The 16,743-nt window shown below is 45.7% G+C and overlaps 1 protein-coding gene across 2 annotated transcripts in view; it reads left to right on the top strand.

The window, feature by feature from the left end:
• LOC127572644 (leukemia inhibitory factor receptor-like) overlaps nucleotides 1–16,743 on the top strand; it is a 199,841-nt gene that overhangs the window by 41,875 nt on the left and 141,223 nt on the right. The window contains exon 1 of one of the 2 annotated variants that reach the window (XM_052020121.1): nucleotides 12,042–12,301. The exons of the other annotated variant lie outside the window; for it this stretch is intronic. The gene's annotated coding sequence lies outside the window, so the exon portion shown is untranslated. Of the gene's footprint in view, nucleotides 1–12,041; nucleotides 12,302–16,743 lie in introns of those variants that run through there. 2 annotated transcript variants of the gene reach the window in all.

Raw genomic sequence — 16,743 nt, 5'->3', positions numbered from 1 at the left:
GTGCTGTATGACTCTATGACTATAACTCAAGTTCTCAGAAACATAGAATTGTGAATGTGGGAAATGTGAAGTTCAAGATCTTATTCAGATTTGTTGAGATCAATATGGGGTCAGGAAGGCTGAGAAAACAGGACAGAGGTTTTCCCTAAAATAGGCACCCAGTCTAGATTTGGTTTTCCCATGTTGGGGAAAAAATATGCAGCAAGTGGTCCAATAAAATTCCATTAAAAAGCCACAACCATAGAAACCATAGAAAACTACAGCACAGAAAACAGGCCATTTGGCCCTTCTAGTCTGTGCCAAAACATTATTGTGCTAGTCTCATTTACCTGCCCCCAGCCCATACTCCTCCAGACCTCTCTCGTCCATGTATCTATATCAAGAAAGTGTTAAACTCAGGTAGCTGAATGTGAAGGATAGAAACTGAAGTTGTTCTCTGCTTTTGAGCCATTCATTAGCGATGCACAATCCACACATTGCAACCCCTGGATAAGTTTGCTTGATTCCCATGCTTGTTCTCTTCCTAGTGATACACACATTATGTGATTACAATGAATATTAATTAATATAAATGCATGGATACAATTAACAGAAAATGCCAGATTTTTCATGTTTTCACATACAGTAGCTTTTGTGCTTTCTTTTGATAATGAGTGGGTTTTTTGGGCAGAATGCCAACATTTCAGTCTGGTTCCCATCCACACATGGCAGGGTGCCACAGTGATAGTGGGGAAATTCTTCCACAAGACAGGAGAGAAAGTTGAAGCTCTGTCCCGTAAACCAGGCAGTTGGCTTGTACTCTGGAATACTGTGGGCTGGGGTTCCTTGGGAATGCCAGGGACTGGGAGGAATGTGGGGAAATCCAGATGTGGGAGGGCCATAATCTCCTGATTGCAACAGGGAGGATATTCATGGAATTAAAGCACAGAACCCTTTGGCTCATTAAACCTACACCAGCTTTATTTAAGAACAATTACTTTGACCCATGCCCTGCACAATTGCCCCCACAATTCTGCATTTTTTTCCCCTCAAGTACTTCTCTGATTCCATTGCAAACATTTAGGTTGAGTCTGTTTCATCCAGCCATTTCCTAATTACTCACTACATTAAAGGAAACTTTACTTGCATCACTTTTTGTCCTTTTTCCAACCAACTTGAGCCTATGGAACTCTGCAACTCGACCTTTCTGAAAAAGTTGTTCCCACTGCCTGGGTCCTCCCAGAATTTTGAACACCTGTGGTTAAATCTGCTCTCAAACCTCTCTGCTCCAATGAAAACAATCTCAGCTCCACCACACTATCCCTGTAACTAAAATGCTTAACACCTGGAACAATTCCAGTAAATCTTTCCCAACCCTCTCAAAGCTCTCCACATCCGTTTCCAAAGTGCAATACTCAGAATTAGACACAATTCTGTGAATGTGGTTAAACCAGTTTCATAGAGTTCTGACATGACGTTTTGGCATTTGTTCTTCATGCCTCCATTTATAAGCCCGTGATCCTGTTTATTTTTTAACCAATTTCTCAACCTATTCTGCCAACGCAAATGAAAATCAGACAGGCAAACTTGCTTTGTGTCTTCCTTCTCAGTTACGATGAAGGGTCTTTGACCTGGAATGTTGACTGTTTCTCTTTCCACAGATGCTGCCTGACCTGCTGAGTATTTCCAGCATTTTCTGTTTTTATTTCTGCCACCTGGTCAGTGTGCAGTTGCTGCGTGCAGTTCTGGCCACCACACTATAGGAAGGTTGAAAGTAACCTGACTAGTTGCATCATGGTCTGGTACGGCAATTCGAAAGCGCAGGAATGTAAGAAACTGCAGAGGGTAGTGGACTCTCCCCAATACATCATGGGCACATCCCTCCCCACCATCGGGAGTATCTACAGGAGACGCTGCCTCAAGAAGGCAACATCCATCATCAAAGATCCCCACCATCTGGGCCATGCAATCTTCTTGCAGCTACCATCGGGCAGGAGGTACAGAAGCCTGAAGTCCCACACCACCAGGTTCAGGAACAGCCACTTCCCTTCAACCGTTCGGTTCTTGAACCAACCGACAAAACCCTGATAACTACAGTTTAGCAACACTATGACCACTTTGCACTAAAATGGACTTTGTTTTTTTATATCTAATTGTGTTTTCTTGTAAAAATTGTGTCTACTTTATGTGTAATTTATGTTTTTCTTGTGAATGTTGCTGATATAATGCTATGTGCCTGTGATGCTGCTGCAAGTTTTTCACTGCACCCGTGCACACGTGCTTGTGCATGTGACAATAAACTCGACTTTGATTTTGATTTTGAGGATGTGACAGTGCTGGAGAGGGTGCAGAGGAGATTCACCAGGATGTTGCCTGGGATGGAGTGTTTCAGTTATGAGGAGAGACTGAAGAGCTTGGATCTGTTCTCCCTGGAGCAGGGGCGAAGAGGGTACATGATTGAGGTTCATAAAATAATGAAGGGTATAGATAGGGTAGACTGCAGGAAACCTTTCCCCATGTCAGACGTAGAGAAAAATAGAGAACATAAATTTAGGGCAAGGGGTAAGAGATTTAGAGGGGACGATTTAGAGGACTTTGTTCTTGCCTGTGATAAATTCTGCAAAATGTCCATCCATTTCAGCAGTCTGCCTTTGTCCTGATTTAGGTTGGTTAAGCAAGTAGACAAAAATTTGTGGGAGGTTGTTAGGTTGACCATGTTGGTAGGAAGAAGAGAAAAGCAGAGGTTGGCTTCAGAATGATGGAATGAAAAGGGATCCTCGTACATGAGAAAAAGAAAGTTAGGATGCAGGTAGAGCAAGTTATCAGGAAGTTGGCCTTTATTGCAGGGGGAAGAGCATAAACGTGGGGAGTCATAGAGAAATACAGCAGGGATACGGGCCCTTCAGCCCAACCAGTCCGTGCCGACCACGGTGCCACCCAGCTTGTCCCAATTTCCTGCATTCGGCCCATATCCCTCCAGGCCCCGCCTCTCCAGGTACCTATCCAACTGTTTCTTAAATGATACTATTGTATCTGCCTCATCCACTTCCTCTGGCAGATCATTCCATATACTCACCACCCTCTGCATGGAAAAGTCAACCCTTAGGTCCCTTTTAAATCTTTTCCCTCTCACCCGAAATCTATGCCCCCTAGTTTTGGACTCCCCTACTCTGGGGAAAAGACTGTTACCATCCACCTTATCTATGCCTCTCATAATTTTAAACACTTCTGTAAAAATAAAAATCCCTCATTTTCCAATGTTCTAAGGAATAAAGACCTAGCCTGGCCAACCTCTCCCAATAACTCAGGCGATCTAGTCCTGGAAACATCCTCATAAATCTTTTCTGCACTTTTTCCAGCTTCACAGGGTGACCAAAATTGTACACAGTGCTCCTAGTGTGGCCTCAATGACTTATATAACTGCAACATAATGTCCCAACTCTTCTTACAACTGTACAGGGCATTGGTGAGACCGAAGATGGAGGATTGTACAAGTCTGGGAGGGAATTGGAATTGGAAATGGTTTCTTATTGTCACATGTCCCAAGGTACAGTGAAAAACTTGTCCTGCATGCCGTTCGTACAGATCAATTTATTACCACAGTGCATTGGCTGGTTGGCAGGAAGCAAAGGGTGGAAATAAAAGGATCTCGTTCTGGTTGGTTACCGGTTACTAGTGGTGTGCCGCAAGGGTCGGTGTTGGGGCCTCTCCTTTTTACCTTGTACATCAATGATTTGGATGATGGAATAAATGGTTGTGTGGCTAAGTTTGCGGATGACACCAAGATAAGTGGAGGAGTAGGGAGCATAGAGGAAATAGAAAGAATGCAGAGGGACCTAGACAGTTTAGGAGAATGGGCAAGAAAATGGCAGATGAGATTCAATGTTGAGAAATGTGCAGTTGTACACTTTGGAAGTAGAAATAAGCGGGTAGATTATTATCTAGAAGGAGAGAAGATTGATAGTGCGGTAGTACAAAGGGACTTGGGGGTACTTATACAAGATACCTTAAAAGTTAACCACCAGGTTGGATCGGTGGTTAAGAAAGCGAATGCTATGTTGGCATTCATCTCGAGAGGTATAGTGTATAAAAGTAAGGAAGTGTTGATGAGGCTCTACGGGGCGCTAGTGAGGCCTCATTTGGAATACTGTGCGCAGTTTTGGGCCCCGCATCTTAGGAAGGATGTGCTGACGTTGGAGAGGGTTCAGAGGAGATTTACGAGAATGATTCCAGGAATGAAAGGGCTTAAGTATGATGAGCGTTTGTCGGCTCTTGGACTGTACTCGCTGGAGTACAGAAGGATGAGAGGGGACCTCGTAGCGACATTTAAAATGTTGACAGGTAAGGATAGAGTAGATGTGGCTAGGCTGTTTCCCTTGGTGGGCGTGTCCAGGACCAGAGGGCACAATCTTAGAATTAGAGGGTACAGTTTCAAGACAGAGATGAGGAGAAGTTTCTTTACCCAGAGGGTGGTGAAATTGTGGAACTCCTTGCCACGCACAGCAGTGGAGGCCAGATCAGTGGGGGTGTTCAAGGAGGAGATAGACAGATATCTAAATAGTCAGGGTATCAAGGGATATGGGGATAAGGCTGGCAAATGGGATTAGAATAGTTTTTTTTTTTCTCTCTCTTTTTTTCCCACCCCATTTCTTTTTCCCTTTTCCTTGGAGCAGACTCGATGGGCCGAATGGCCTGCTTCTGCTCCCTTATCTTGTGATCTTGTGAAAACAATACAGAATGCAGAATAAAGTGTCAGAATAAAGGAGCGACAGAGAAAGTGCAGTGCAGGTAGACTATAAGGTGCAAGGTCATAATGAGGTAGATTGTGAGGTCAAGAGTTCATCTTATCGTACTAGGGGACCATTCAATAGTCTTATAACAGCAGGATAGAAGCTGTCCTTGAGCCTGGTGGTACGTGCTTCCAGCCTTTTGTATCTTCTGCACGATGGGAGGGGAGAGAAGAGAGAATATCCGGGGTGGGTGGAGTCTTTGATTATGCTGGCTGCTTTACTGAGGCAGCGAGAAGTGTAGACAAGAGTCCATGGAGGGGAGGCTGGTTTCCGGGATAGATTTACATTGGAGGCAACTCAGAGTAGTTCAATAGGTTGTTTACTCGGAGATGTAGAATGTCTTGTCAAGAGGAAGAAAGAACCTTACATAAGGTTTAGAAAGCATGGATCAGACAGGGTATGGAGAGTTACAAGGTAGCCAGGAGGGAGCTTAAGAATGGACTTAGGAGAGCTGGAAGGGGGCATGAAATCCCCTTGGCGAGTAGAATCAAGGAAAACCCCAAGGCATTCTACATGTATGTGAAGAATAGGAGGATGACTCAAGTGAGGGTACGGCCGATCAGGGATAAAAGAGGAAACATGTGCCTGTATTGTGTTCACCCTGTTATCGGAGCAGGATAAAATGTTGGCACAACATTGTGGGCCGAAGGCCCTGTACTGTGCTGTATGTCGTATGTTCTAAGGGCCTGGTTCAATGCCGTATGACTCTAGATCTCTAAGGGGTTAAGCAGGTTGGAACTACCCTCATTGTTTAGAAGAGTAGGAGATGATCTTATTGAAACACAAATGATTTTAAAGGAATTTAAAGGGTTGATGTGGGAATTTAGAATAAGGGGTCACCCATATACGGAGGTGAGAAGGAATCTCTTCTCTCTGAAACCTTTAGAATTTTCTACCCCTGTGGAGGCTGAATCTTTAAATCAGCTTCAGAATACAGAAGAGATTCATCAGGGTGTTGTCTGGAATGAGCTGTAGTGATATGGAGAGATGGATAGGCTGGGTTTATTCTCACTGGAATGTAGGAAGCTGAGGTGTGACCTTTCAGGGGGTTTATACGATTATTAGGAGCATAGGTAGGACAGATAGGCAGAATCTTTTTCCCAGGGCAGGGGAATCTAGAACTAGGGGGCACAGGTTTAAGGTGAGGGGAGGAGAAATTTAAAGTACATCTGAGGGGCAAGTTTTCACCACAGAGGGTGGTGAATATCTAGAATGAGCTTCAAGAGGAGGTAGTGGAGGCAGATACAATGTTTGAAAGGCATTTGGACAGTACTTGGATAGGAAGGGTGTAGGGGGATAGACACCAAATGCAGGCAACTGGAACTAGCGTAGAAAGGTGGGCTATAAGGGCCTGTTTCTTGTTGAATGATTCTATGATTTAAGACTGATAAAGATGGTTTATTTTGTTCTATAAGAGAGTCAAAGGTTATGAGGAAAAGGCAGGAAAATGGGACTGAGGTTAAGGTCGAATCAGCCATGATCTTATTGAATGTTGGGGCAGGTTTGAGGGGCCGAGTGGTCTATTCCCACTCCTATTTCTTGTCCTCTTGAAGTCCAACACTATCTTCATGTTTACCACTCTCTCAAGTTTTATGTCACCTGTAAATTTTGAAATAGCACCCTGTACACTTAAGTTCAAGTTATTAATATGGATGAAAAAAAAAGAACAATCCCAGCACTGACCCAATTGTCCACACTCCTGGAACACAAGAAACATTCCTTCGCATGGCATCACAGGTAGACAGGTTGGTGAAGAAGGCATTTGGCAAGCTGGCCTTCATCAGTCAGGGCACTGAACATAGGAGTTGGGAAGCTATGATGCAGTTGTATAAGATGTCGGTGAGGCCACACTTGGAGTATTGTGCACAGTTTTGGTCACCATATTATAGGAAAGATGATATTAAACTAGAAAGAGTGCAGAAACGATTTACCAGGATGTTGCCTGGACCTAGGGACCTGAGTTACAAGGAGAGGTTGCATAGATTAGGACCTTATTCCTTGGAACGTAGGTGATTGAGGGGTGACCTGATAGAGGTGTATAAGATCATGAGGGCATAGACAGGGTGAAAGCACACAGTCTTTTTCCCAGGGAGGGGGTGCTAAAAACAAGAGGGCAGAGGTTTAAGATCAGAGACGAGAAATTTAAAAGGGACATCAGGGGCAGCTTCTTCACCCAAAGGGTGGTGCGTACTTGGAATGAGCTGCCAGAAGTAGTGGTTGAGGTGGGAACATTAGCAACATTTAAAAGCCATCTAGATAAGTGCATTGAGGGCTAAGGGCCAAACACGGGCAGATGGGACTGGGCAACCAGTCCTGATTCCATGCTGAGTGAATCTATGACCCTGCATTTCCCTGTTTCCAGTCCCGAGATGGATTTGTTTCCATGCTGTCACTGCCTCTTTTATTCCATGTTTGAATTTTGCTGACGTTATTGGTGGGTGTTTTTAGTTATATGAAGGTTCCATGTACAAAGTATCCGTCATCCTTCCCTCATTAAACATCTTTTATCTCATTGAAGAACTCAGTCAAATTAGTGAACTGTGAAATACCTTTAACAAATCTGTGCAGGCTTGTCCAATTTATAATTAATTTTGTCCCTGATTATTGTTTTCAGTGGTTTCCCCAGCAACAGGGGTAGACTGACTAGCAAGTAGAGGATCATAGAAAATTTATGAAATTTATGATGCAGAAGGAGACCTTTCAACCTAGCATGTTGGCGCTGGTTGAAAATTAGCCAACCAACCCCATTCCACTTTCCAGCACTACGTCCATGGTCCTCCAGGTAAAGTCAACAGAGAGATGGTGAAGAATGCTGCCTCTACCACACTTTTTGGCAGTGAGTTCCAGACCCTGTCCACAGTCTGAATGAAAAAATATTTCCTCATTTCTCCACTATGCCCATTGGTTTCTGACTGCTCTGCTAGGAGAAAAAAATCTTTTCTCTATACTCTGTTGAACACTTTATAATTTTATATATCTCAATTAACTTTCCCTTTGGACTAATCTCTTCCAAAGAAAACAATCCAACTTATCAAATCTTACCTCACAGTTACAACTTTCCAGACTTGGAAACATCCTCGTAAATCCTATCTTCACCTCCTTCAGCACAATCTCTCCTATAATGTGGAGGCCAGAATGTGGTACTCAAACTGTGGCCATACCAGCGATGAAGCACCACCTCCCTGGTCATCAATGCCTCATGTAATAATTTCATGGAAATAGTGGAGAAAACACGTTTACATTGAATGAGCAGCTGAAAGAAATCAGCATTAGTTAAAAAACACAGTAATGGTACCATTAATGGGACTTAAAGCTGATAAATCTCCAGGACCTGCCTCCCAAGGACTTGAAGGAGATACCTGTGGAACGAGTGGATGCACAATTGTCATCTTCAAGAATTCCATGAATTGGAAGATGGCCAATGTAACCCCAACTATTTAAGTAAGGAGAGAGAGAGAAAATAAGGAACTAGCAACTAGTAAACCTGTCATCAATATAGGGCAATTGCTGGAATCTAATATGAAGGTAGAGGTAACAGGGCATTTAGAAGTTAGGAAGGAGATTGGCTAAGATCAACATAAACTTATATTTGACAAATCTGTTGCTATAATCAACAAACTAGATAATTGGAGCAAGTGGATGTGGTGTTTTCACTCTTTCAGTGAGGGCTCCATAAGAAGTTACAAACCAAAAGTAGAGCACATGAGTTTGGGGGTAATAAACTGGATTGAGGGGTGGTTAACAGACAGAGAAGCGGAATAAAGGGGTCATTTTGGAGTTGGGAGGCTGTGACTTCTGAGGTACTACAGAGAGTTCACATTCTATATTAATGATTTTAATGAGGGGACATATATAATATATCCAAGTTTGCTGCTGATATGAAGCTGGGTGGCTGTGGTGGGCTATGAGGCAGATGCAGAGAGGGTTCAGGGGGATGTAGACAAGGTCAGCTAATGAACGAGGACATACCAGGTAAAATATGTGGAAAAATGTGAGGTCATCCATTTCAGTAGAAGTGGGATTGAAAAACACTAAAGGAAAAACACTAAAAAACACTAACAGCAAGGTATTAGGAAGGTAAATGGTACATTGCCCTTAATTGCAAGAGGATTTGTGTGCAAGAAAAGAGACATTTTGCTCCAATTATATTGGGCTGCACCCGGAATCTTGTGTATGAGTCCAGTCCCATTATTGAAGGGTATACTCACAGTAGAAAGCGTGCAGCAGTAGTAGACCAGTTTAATTTATTGAATGGGGAGTTTGTGATATGAGGAGAGATTAAGCAGGCTGGGCCCATACTTTCTTGAGGTAAATTGGTTTAATATTGTCAGTTGTACTGAGGTCCAGTGAAAAACTTGTCTTGCCTACCGATCGTACAGATCAGTGCATTACATCAGTGCAATAACAGAATGGAGAATAAAGTGTTACAGTTACAGAGAAAGTGCAGTGCAGGTAGACAATAAGGTGCAAGGTCATAATGAGGTAGATTGTGAGGTCAGGAGTCCATCTTATCATACTAGGGGACCGTTCAATAGTCTTATAACAGTGGGATAGAAGCTGTCCTTGAGCCTGGTGGTACGTGCTTTCAGGCTCTTGTATCTTCTGCCCGATGGGAGATGGAAGAAGAAAGAATGTTTGGGGTGGGTGGGGTCTTTATGTTATGACAGTGTCCATGGAGGGGAGACTGGTTTCTGTGATGTGCTGAGCTGTGTCCACAGCTCTCTGCAGTTTCTTGTAGTCATGGGCAGAGCAGTTGCTGTACCAAGCCGCGATGCATCCAAATAGAATGCTTTCTATGGTGCATTGATAAAAATTGGTGAGGGTCAAAGGGGACGTGCCAAATTTCTTTACCCTCTTGAGGTCAAAACGATTTGGGGATTATCTCACTGAAACATACAAAATTCTTACAGGGCTTGAGAGGGTAGATGCAGAGTTGGTGTTTCCCCTATCTGGGGTGTTGGAAATTTGGGGTTATGGCCTCAACATAACAGTTGGTCATTCAGGATGAGAAGAAATGTCTTCAGCCAAGAGGCTGGTGTAAGCTCACCCGGAGATAGCCCTTCAAGACACAGATCCACAGATTTTTTGATACTAAGGGAATTAAAGGTGGGAAAGTGGTACAAAGGTAAAAGGTTAGCCATGATCTCATTGAATGGCAGAGCAGGCATAAAGGGCCAAAAGGCCTACTCCCTATTGGCTAGTTCTGCTACCTTTTTTAGATCTATGCACAGAAACACCCAAGGTCTCTGTTCTCTGAATACTCCTGTTTATTATATTCACTGGCCTTGTTTCAGCTTCCTCATGTGCATAACTCACATTTTTATGGATTAAATGACATAATTAATTTAAATAGCAGTGCCTTAGGGAATATTGGGGAACAGAGGGGCCTTTGTGTCCAAGGATCCCTTATGATGGCAGCATAGGTAGATAAAGAAAGCACACAGGTATCTCTCTCTCTCTCTCCATGTATATCTAGGTCCCCCTCTCTCCCTCCCTTCCTCTGAGGGTCTCTCCATTCTTCTCTACCCAAGGGTCTCTCTCTACCTCTCCCTGAAAGTCTTTCCCTCCCTCCCAGAAGGTCTCTTCCTCCCTCTCTACCTGAGGGTCTCTCCCTGAGTGCCTTTCCCTCCCTCTCCCCAGGGGTCGCTTCATCCCTCTCCCCGAGGGTCTGCCCAAGGGTCTCTCCCTGCCTCCCCCTGGGGTCTCTCCATCTCTCCTCCTGGGGTCTCACGCTCCCTCTCCCTCCCTTGCTCCCTGAGGGTCCGTCCCTCGCCCTGTTCTCTCCCTCCTTCCCTCTCCCGAGGTCGGTCCCTCCCTCCCTCTCCCTGAGGGTCCCTCCCTCTCTCTGAGGGTCTCCCCCTACCTCCCTGAGGGTCCCTCTCTCCGGGTCCCTCCCTCCCTTTCTCCCTGAGGGTCGCTCCCTCCCTCCCCCCTCACTCTCCTTCTCCCTGAGGATACCTCCCTCCCTCTCCTGGGGTATGCTCCCTCCCTCCCTCTCTCTCCCGGAGGTGCGCTCCCTCCCTCCCTCTCTTTCCCGGGGTGCACTCCCTCTCCCAGGGGTACGCGCACCCTCCCTCTCCTGGGGTGCGCTCCCTCTCCTGGGATGTGCTCCCTCCCTCTCCCGAGGTGCGCTCCCTCTCCCAGGGTGCGCTCCCTATCCCGGGTGCACTCCCTCCCTCCCTCTCCCGGGGGTACGCTCCCTCCCTCTCCCGGGGTGCGCTCCCTCCCTCCCTCCCTCTCCCAGGGGTGTGCTCCCTCCCTCTCCCGGGGTGCGCTCCCTCCCTCTCCTTGGGGTGCGCTCCCTCCCTCTCCCGGGGTGCGCTCCCTCTCCCGAAGTGCGCTCCCTCCCTCTCCTAGGGGTGCGCTCCCTCCCTCTCCCGGGGTGCGCTCCCTCTCTCTTAGGGGTGCACTCCCTCCCTCTCCCGGGGTGCGCTCCCTCTCCCGAAGTGCGCTCCCTCCCTCTCCTAGGGGTGCGCTCCCTCCCTCTCCCGGGGTGCGCTCCCTCCCTCTCCTAGTGGTGCGCTCCCTCCCTCTCCCGGGGTGCGCTCCCTCCGTCTCCTAGGGGTGCGCTCCCTCTCCTAGGGGTGCGCTCCCTCCCTCTCCGTGGGTGCGCTCCCTCCCTCTCCCGGGGTGCGCTCCCTCTCCTAGGGGTGCACTCCCTCCCTCTCCCGGGGGTGCGCTCCCTCCCTCTCCTAGGGGTGCGCTCCCTCCCTCTCCCGGGGTGCGCTCCCTCTCCTAGGGGTGCGCTCCCTCCCTCTCCCGGGGTGCGCTCCCTCCCTCTCCTAGGGGTGCGCTCCCTCCCTCTCCCGGGGTGCGCTCCCTCCCTCTCCTAGGGGTGCGCTCCCTCCCTCTCCCGGGGTGCGCTCCCTCTCCTAGAGGTGCGCTCCCTCCCTCTCCCGGGGTGCGCTCCCTCCGTCTCCTAGGGGTGCGCTCCCTCCCTCTCCCGGGGTGCGCTCCCTCCCTCTCCCGGGGTGCGCTCCCTCCCTCTCCCGGGGTGCGCTCCCTCCGTCTCCTAGGGGTGCGCTCCCTCCCTCTCCCGGGGTGCGCTCCCTCCCTCTCCTAGTGGTGCGCTCCCTCCCTCTCCCGGGGTGCGCTCCCTCCCTCTCCTAGTGGTGCGCTCCCTCCCTCTCCCGGGGTGCGCTCCCTCCCTCTCCCGGGGTGCGCTCCCTCGCGCCTCGCACCGCTCCGCCCGCGCGCTTCCCGCCCTAACGGTCCCCGCCCCCGCGCCCGTCCCGCGCCTGCGCCTTGGCTCCGGGGCGACCCGCGGGCCCGCCCGCGCCTCCTGTCAGTGCCCGTCGTCCCTCAGTCTGCGTGTGTGTGGGGCGGGCGGGCAGGCAGGGCTTCCCCACCGTTCGCCAGTCGGTGCTGCCGTCGAGGGAAGGTCGGAGCGCCGGGGGCCGCTGTCCGCAGGCCTCATCCCCGGGAGCGGCTGGAGCCCTCCCCGGAGCTGGTTCACCCCCAGGGGATGGAGCGGTAAGCGGCTCTCCCACTGAAGCCTCGGCGCCCGCAGTCCCTGGACCCCGGGAAACCCGGTGAGTTATTGGGGGCGACACTTGCCCGATGCCCGAGTCTCATCTATTTTAAGTCTGTGATTCCCGTTTGCCGAGTTTTCCGGCGTCATGCTGAGTAATTGTGAGTTGAATTTGCCGGAATTGGAGAGTTTGGGTCATTCGTTTCTCCTGGGGAGTTTTTAATCCACTTTCTTGCCCCCCTTTCTAAACTAGGGTACTATCTTCGTCTTTTTCTGGCGCAGCTTTAGCTGTCAGCCTTACGGGCAGGGCTTCATATTTAAACCAAAGCAGAAATGTGTTGCGGCGTTTTTTTTTAATGAAGCAGGATGTTTTTGGTATTTTGCCCAGTTATTTCCATTCACTTAATAGCCTGGTTTCTTCTCTGTGGGGTGGCACGTCGTTTACTAAAACAAGTCACTCAGGCCAGCCAGTCAGTGATCCTCCTGTCTTATCTCGGTGCACCAGCGCATCTCTCTGGTTCCTTCTCCCTTGTGCTAATCTATACTCAACCATGAACCATGGACTCAACCTCTCCCATGACAGCTAGTTTTCTGGTTAAAAATGTTTTTTTTTTTCCCCCCTGAATTCCTCATACGATTTCTTGCCGACCTTCTTGTGTTTATTATTGGAAAAAACTCACTCTGCGTCTGTTGTATGATTCTGTGGAAATCCTTTCATAATTTTGTCAAGTTTTTTTTCGAGAGAAAATATTGCTGTGTGAAATCATCATGCTTGCTCGCCCAACAGCACTCTTAACACTTAAAGGCACATTAATGTACTTGAGGTACTTTTTACAGCGCAAAGATTATTTGGCGGAAATGGTTTATACGAGACGTTCTTCACATGGCCCTCCTTCAATTCCAGCTATTTTAAGTTCTCTTGCCCTTTACCCCAACCACTCAATTATATAGGTACTTGCAACCATACTTTGGGTTAAGAAATTTTTCTTCTTTTGGATTGTTTGCCTTCTAATTATGATACCTAGTTTTATATTCTCCACAAGCAGAATAAATGTTCTACCATAATTTCCCATCAGCATTTAAAAAGGCTTTGCATTTGTGCATTTTTTAAATATCTTCAGGGAAAATCTGATTTTTTTAAAAATTCATTAAACAGATAACAGCAATAATTAAGAATGTCCTAATCATGTATCTGTCAGTTAGGGTCCATAATGCCATTTTACTGCAGGTTTATTAGAGTCAAAGAATCATACAGCATGGTAAAAATCCCTTTGGACATCATGCCTGTGTTGGTCATTGAATACCTACCTATACTATTCCCATTTTCCAGCACTTGGCCCACATCCTTGTGTGCTTTGCCGATCCATGTGCTAATCTAAATACTTCAAAAAATATTGTGAGTCTACTTAGGTGGAAAAATTCTTCAGATCCTCTCTAAATCTGCTACCTTATATTAGACCTATGCCCTCTGGTTATAGAAATGTCTGCTAAGGGAAAAGTTTTTCATTATCTACCCTATCTATATTGTTGTTTGTTTTGTATACCTCAATAAGCTTCCCACACAGCCTTCTCTGCTCCAAGGAAAACAAACCCAGCCTATCCAGTCTCATCTCAAAGCTCTGTCTCCTGATGTTCTAGCTGCTCCACCTTGGACAACCTCCTGAATATCCTCTGCACCCTCTCCAGTATAACCACATCCTTGTGTGATGCTCAGAAATGAACACATTGCTTAAGTTATGACTTAACTGATGCTTTACAGGGATGCACTTGTATTCTGTGCCCCAGCTAATGAAGGCAAGTATCCTGTATGCCTTGTTAACCACCTTGTCTATCTGTGCTGCTGCCTTCAGGGATACTTGGATATGGACACCAAGTTCGCATTGTTTCTCAGTACTTCCTATGGTCCTTCCATTCGTTGTGTATCTCCTAGCCTGGTTAGTCCTCCAAAAATGGAAAGATCATTGTGCTTTCTGAGGGACCAGTTGATGAATGTATTTTAGGTTTGTTTCTTTAAAAAAAATGGAAGATTTGTTTTGAATACAAGATCAATTCAATTTTTACATTTTCACAGTATTAATTATATTGCTAATTTAAGAGAAAATTTAATTTAGCTAAAAAATTACTGTTATTGTTTCTATGAGATTTACCTTTTCACTTATTTAAGCAAGGCATTAAAACATTTCAAGTGAATAGATTTGTGTATTTAATGATGCTTTTGGAAACTCTCAACATTTACTTTCTGACCCCATTGGTTCTAGTTTCCAAACTGCTTTTTAGGTCTGTGAACCAGTTTCTTTTTAATGATTAAAGGAGATAAGAAAGTAATGTATTGAACTTTTGATTTTGAGGTAAAGTGCCCAAGATATCAGCGTTGACATTTCACATCTGGCGTATTATGTCCACTTGGAGATGTGAAGACCTTTAGGGGATGGTAGAGAAGAGATTTACTTGAGTAATTCCAGGGAAAGGAATTTTAGTCACCGAGCACAGAAACAGGCTCTTCGGCCCAACTGGTCCATGCCGACCAAGATGCCCATCCGAGCTAGTCCCATTTGCCTTTATACCCATATCCTTCTAAACCGTTTCTATCCATGTACCTGTCCAATTGTCTTTTAAAAGTTATCGTACCTGATCTTGTGCATAAACTGGAGAAGCTGGGGTTGATTTCCTTGGAATAGTGGAGGTCAAGGCGGAATGTGATAGAAGTATTTCTGATCGTGGGATTATACAGAGAAAAACTGTTCACATTGGCAGAAGGTCAAGAACTAGAGAACATGGAATAAAGGATATTAGCAAAAGGACCACAAGCGACAGAAGGGAAACCTTTTTACGCAGCAATTGGTTAGGATTAGGAATCCATTAGGAAACTTGATGGATATTCCTGTGTTTCATTAGAATCCTAGATATACAGTGCAGAAACTGGCCCTTCACCTCAATTCGTCTGTGCCGACTAAGGTGCCTTCCTGAGCTAGTCCCATTTGGCCCATTTCCCTCTCAACCTTTCTTATCCATGAAACTGACCAAATGTCTTTTAAATGATGTAATTGTACCTGCCTCTACCATTTCCTCTGGCAGCTTCTTCCATATACCCACCACTCTCTGTGTGGAAACGCTTGCCTCTCGTGTCCCCTTTAAATCTTTCCCCTCTCATCTTAAAGCTATGACCTCTAGTTTTAGACTCCCCTACCCTGGGAAAAAGACTGTGACAACCCATCTTGTTGATGCCCATCATGATTTTATAAAACTCTATAAGGACACCGCACAGCCTCCTTCGTCCCAGGGAAAACAGTCCTTGTAACTCAAGCCCTCCAGTCCCACCAACATCCTTGTGAATCTTTTCTGCACACTCTCTAGCTTAATCACATCCTTCCGATAGTATGGTGAGCAGAACTATACACAGTATTCCAGGTATGGTCTCACCAATGTCTAGTACAGCTGTAATATGACGTTCCAACTCACGTACTCAATGCCCTGTCCAATAAAGGCAAACGTGCCATATGCTGCCTTTACTACCTTGTCTATCTGTGTCACCACTTTTAAGGAACTGTGTACTTGTCCCTCTAATTTTCTCCATTCTACAGCACTCTCCTGGGCTCTGTCATTTCCTGTATATGTCCTGGCCTGGTTTAACATCCCAAAATGCATCACTTTGTACTTGTCCAAGTTAAATTCCATCTGCCGTTCCACTTTCCCAGTTGACCTAGATCCTGTCATAACCTTAGACAACTTTCTTCACTGTACACTATACCACTAATTTTGATGTCATTCGCAAACCTATTAATCATGCCACCTACATCCTCATTCAAATTGTTAATAGATTCTTTCAATGATTATGACTTCTAGATATCAATGTAGAATTCCCATCAGAGAAAAATTACTGTGGAAATATACTAAGAATGGGTTACTTAGATAATCTACTTCTGTGGATTGAACTCTTCCTCAACCATCCTCAACTATTTATTACAATGGAATCATTTTCTGGTGTTGTTCTAGCTGTGGGTTTCTTCATCGACTAGTAGGGGAGGAATTCAAGCATTAAATGGCCAAAGCTTTCAGACCATTAATTTATGTGGTTGGTGAATTACGTGAATTAATTGCAAAAGTTTCGGCATCTGAGAGGCTGAGATTCTTTTTTGAAGCCCCAAAATCTGAAAGTCACTCTGAAGTGAAAACAAAACCTTTCAAAGTGAAAACAAAATCTCAGCAGAACCATTCATATTCTCTGGGTACTGAAAACATTGTACATCTTATGAAACGTGTTTGAAGTGTGGTGATATAGGAATCATACAGCTAATTTACACACAGCACCAACAAACAATACAATAAGCTGCAGATAATGTTTTACTTGAGGTTATTGCTGCAATTAGTCTGGTGCATTTGAACAGATTGATTCCAGTGCTGCCTAGATTATCGAAATAAAATTGTTAAAGTTTACAATGTAAGAAGACAGCAGCTGTTTAAATATATAGCACTCCTGTAGTTTTTTTTTATTGTATTTGAGCT

This window comes from Pristis pectinata, chromosome 7 (assembly GCF_009764475.1).
Source record: "Pristis pectinata isolate sPriPec2 chromosome 7, sPriPec2.1.pri, whole genome shotgun sequence".
Taxonomy (NCBI): domain Eukaryota; kingdom Metazoa; phylum Chordata; class Chondrichthyes; order Rhinopristiformes; family Pristidae; genus Pristis; species Pristis pectinata.
This window is presented reverse-complemented; position numbering and strand designations above follow the sequence as displayed.